Raw genomic sequence first — 5,000 nt, 5'->3', positions numbered from 1 at the left:
CGGGAAAAGCCCGGTTTTCCCGTGAGGGTCGGAAAACTCTTCAACCGGTGGCTTTTCCTGGCTGTAGCGCACCCTGGTGGTGGAAAATCGGTCGGTTTTCCAGGGGGGTGGGTGGGGGGGGGTCCACCCGAACAACTCCACCGAAGACCCCAAGTCGCTATCTCCCTTCCTTCCCCGGGAAAACGCGGAAAAACCGTTTGTGAGGGTGTTTTTCCGCTCCAGTGGGTGGTGGGTGGGTGGGAGGGGGGCGGGATGGTCACTCCCAGTTTCCACTTACCGAGACGCGTCGATGGAGGGGTCGCACGCCCGGATCGGTTGACTGGCCGGCCGAACCTCCAAAAAGCGGCCAGTGGGCCCGCCGGGAACTCTCGGGAAACCAGGGCGGACACTCTGAACAACCCGTCCGAACACCGGGTGCTCCGCACAAAATGTTCCGTCCGGGTGTTGGTGGTACAGGGACCAGTTTTTAACGGTTTTTAACGGTTTTTAACGGCTTTTTTCACACACACGCCGCCATTTTCGGAAGGCGAAAAACGGCGTCCTTTTTTGGTGCGAAACTTTGCCGCCCTGTAACTCCGCCAGTTTTCACTCGATTGTCTTGAAACTTTCTGGAATTGTTCTCCTCCAAGAAACGCACAAATCTTTGTATGGCAGCTCTCTTCTAGCTCTTAAGCTACACTGGCTATTTTAAGTTCAATTTTCACTTTTTAATCACTCACATATCACTGAACTCCATTCTTTTCAAAGTTTTTCCTTCTCAAAAACATGCGGCACACTGGCCCGCTTCTTTTAAGACCTCATTTGGCCCGATCGGTCCACTACTTTTCTTAATATTCGCGAAAAACCATCCCGCGAAAAACTCCCTCAATTTTCCGAATTTTCCGGAAAAACTCGGAGGGGGGGCGTAGGACCAAGATCGGGGGCCGCACACGTAAATTCACCACCCTAACTATTGTATTCACTGAATAACACGAAAAAAATTTTCCTCACGGAGCACAGCACAGGCACGTCTGCTCACTTCGGCTGACCGATCGCAACTACAGGGATAACTGGCTTGTGGTCGCCAAGCGTTCATAGCGACGTGACTTTTTGATCCTTCGATGTCGGCTCTTCCTATCATTGTGAAGCAAAATTCCCAAAGCGTAGGATTGTTCACCCTTTCAAGGGAACGTGAGCTGGGTTTAGACCGTCGTGAGACAGGTTAGTTTTACCCTACTGGTGTGTGCATTTGTGCTATCTTAACGGAATTCCTGTGCAGTACGAGAGGAACCACAGGTACGGACCACTGGCTCAATACTAGTTCGACCGGACTTTGGTATGACGCTACGTCCGCTGGATTATGCCTGAACGCCTCTAAGGTCGTAACCAATCCGAGCTGATAGCGCTTCAAACCCCCATAGGCAATCGTAAGCTAGCGGGCCTAACAACCCTCCGAGATACGCTGGCGCTGCCTCGCAGCCTGGCGCCTCATCCCCGCTTCTAGACTTGGCCGCATCGCGCAGGGTCGCACCGCACGTGTTAGTACCTGACCATAGGGAACACTGGTGGCAGCTGACCTCGCCGACCGTGGACTTGACTAGTTTCGATGCCTACCGACCGCCCGCAAACGACGGGACTTCAGGCTGGGAGCTGCGAGTTGTAGAGATGCGTTCGCATCGATCCTCTCAGGCGACCCATGCTTGGTGGTGTATTCGTGTGTACTGTCGCACCTTTCCGGGTGTGTTCAGTATGCACGATGAATGAGTTGGAAAACGAAAGACAGAGAGAGAATTGAAATGTTACTGAGCATATAAGCGAAGAGTGTGTGGGTTCATAAGAATGTTGATCATATGCAGTTGATACCGGTACGGGTCCGTCATTACTCCTCCACGGAGTGATGATCGGTTTGCTTGAAGGGGGCAATACGCATCGTTGACTTACCTACGGGTAACCCGCTTACGAGTGGGTCGATTGCTGTCGGGGCAAGCAATCGGGTTAGCGCCGTATCCGGATATAGAGAGTAGTATGGGGTGATAATGATTAACATGTCGAGTGATGGCTGCACCTCCTAGTGGAAAGTTCAAACGTGAAGGTTGCTTCGGTACGGGGTACTAGGTACCTCTTAGAGGAGCAATGGAGTATGGAGTCCAAATTGAATGTTTGGACTTCAAAAATTTCTCTAAGTCCGCTACATAAATCCCTCACCCATAAGCTCACAAAATACATGCAATTGCATTAAAAATTTTGATAACCTAACAAGAGATGAAGGCAAGTCGAATTGGTTGGTCCAAAACCAAATATATCACTAAGTTCGGGACTTGGGTGCAAACCGAAAGTTAAAATGATGTCCCTGAACATGCATATAAGTTCGAGTATTGATATTATAAACCTAACAAGAGATGAAGGCAAGTCGAATTGGTTGGTCCAAAACCAAAAATATCACTAAGTTCGGGACTTGGGTACAAACCGAAAGTTAATATGATGTCCCTGAACATGCATATAAGTTCGAGTATTGATATTATAAACCTAACAAGAGATGAAGGCAAGTCGATTTGGTTGGTGAGAAACCAAAAATATCACTAAGTTCGGGACTTGGGTGCAAACCGAAAGTTAAAATGATGTCCCTGAACATGCATATAAGTTCGAGTATTGATATTATAAACCTAACAAGAGATGAAGGCAAGTCGAATTGGTTGGTCCAAAACCAAAAATATCACTAAGTTCGGGACTTGGGTACAAACCGAAAGTTAATATGATGTCCCTGAACATGCATATAAGTTCGAGTATTGATATTATAAACCTAACAAGAGATGAAGGCAAGTCGATTTGGTTGGTGAGAAACCAAAAATATCACTAAGTTCGGGACTTGGGTGCAAACCGAAAGTTAAAATGATGTCCCTGAACATGCATATAAGTTCGAGTATTGATATTATAAACCTAACAAGAGATGAAGGCAAGTCGAATTGGTTGGTCCAAAACCAAAAATATCACTAAGTTCGGGACTTGGGTACAAACCGAAAGTTAATATGATGTCCCTGAACATGCATATAAGTTCGAGTATTGATATTATAAACCTAACAAGAGATGAAGGCAAGTCGATTTGGTTGGTGAGAAACCAAAAATATCACTAAGTTCGGGACTTGGGTGCAAACCGAAAGTTAAAATGATGTCCCTGAACATGCATATAAGTTCGAGTATTGATATTATAAACCTAACAAGAGATGAAGGCAAGTCGAATTGGTTGGTAAGAAACCAAAAATATCTCTAAGTTCGGGACTTGTGCGCAAACCGAAAGTGAATATGATGTCCCTGAACATGCATATAAGTTCGAGTATTGATATTATAAACCTAACAAGAGATGAAGGCAAGTCGAATTGGTTGGTCCAAAACCAAAAATATCTCTAAGTTCGGGACTTGGGTGCAAACCGAAAGTTAAAATGATGTCCCTGAACATGCATATAAGTTCGAGTATTGATATTATAAACCTAACAAGAGATGAAGGCAAGTCGAATTGGTTGGTCCAAAACCAAAAATATCTCTAAGTTCGGGACTTGGGTGCAAACGGAAAGTTAATATGATGTCCCTGAACATGCATATAAGTTCGAGTATTGATATAATAAACCTAACAAGACATGAAGGCAAGTCGAATTGGTTGGTCCGAAACCAAAAATATCTCTAAGTACGGGACTTGGGCACAAACCAAAACTATATACCAAGTGCCTGAAATGTCTATAAACCACACGAAGAACTCTTCACACACAGGTGCGCCTCATAACCTGGTTCAATGTATAAGACATTGGTTTCGGGGGATTTATTGAGAAGAAAATTTTTTTCTCTAACTTTGAGTAAAACTGTCTCAGAATACATATTTAACCACGAAAAGTGATCTCCGACGGTAAATAGCAAAAGTCACCCGACCATCAAAGTTGCATGGCGGTGCAGGCGACGAAAATCCAAGGTCGTCTAATGTAGGGACGTAAGACACGAAATCAAAATTTTGGCATAAAATCTAAAATAATCATCAGACAGTGGTCATCCAAGGCATATAAGAGTTGTCTAACGATGCTGAATGCAATAAGCAATAGCGACTTTTTAATGATTTTTTTGGATTTTTGTCAAAATTTACCCTTCACAACTTGGTACAAGTTATAGGACATGGGTATCGGTATGACCGACGGAAGATTTTTTGTCCAAAAATTTTTTTGCTCTAACTTTGAGTAAAACGGTCTCAGGATGCATTATTAATCATGAAAAGTGATCTCCGACAGTAAATAGCGAAAGTTACCCGACCATCAAAGTTGCATGGCGGTGCAGGAGACGAAAATCCAAGGTCGTCTAATGTAGGGACGTAAGACACGAAATCAAAATTTTGGCATAAAAGCTAAAATAATCATCAGACAGTGGTCATCCAAGGCATATAAGAGTCGTCTAACGATGCTGAATGCAATAAGCAATAGCGACTTTTTAAAGATTTTTTTGGATTTTTGTCAAAATGTACCCTTCACAACTTGGTACAAGTCATAGGACATGGGTACCGGTATGACCGACGGAAGATTTTTGGACAAAAAATTTTTTTGCTCTAACTTTGAGTAAAACGGTCTCAGGATGCATTATTAATCATGAAAAGTGATCTCCGACAGTAAATAGTGAAAGTTACCCGACCATCAAAGTTGCATGGCGGTGCAGGAGACGAAAATCCAAGGTCGTCTAATGTAGGGACGTAAGACACGAAATCAAAATTTTGGCATAAAAGCTAAAATAATCATCAGACAGTGGTCATCCAAGGCATATAAGAGTCGTCTAACGATGCTGAATGCAATAAGCAATAGCGACTTTTTAATGATTTTTTTGGATTTTTGTCAAAATTTACCCTTCACAACTTGGTACAAGTTATGAGACATGGGTACCGGTATGACCGACGGAAGATTTTTTGACAAAAATTTTTTTGACTCTAACTTTGAGTAAAACTGTGTCAGGATGCATTTTTAAGCATGAAAAGTGAACTCCGACGGTAAATAGCA

This window comes from Anopheles maculipalpis (assembly GCF_943734695.1).
Source record: "Anopheles maculipalpis chromosome X unlocalized genomic scaffold, idAnoMacuDA_375_x X_unloc_18, whole genome shotgun sequence".
Lineage (NCBI taxonomy): Eukaryota > Metazoa > Arthropoda > Insecta > Diptera > Culicidae > Anopheles > Anopheles maculipalpis.
This window is presented reverse-complemented; position numbering follows the sequence as displayed.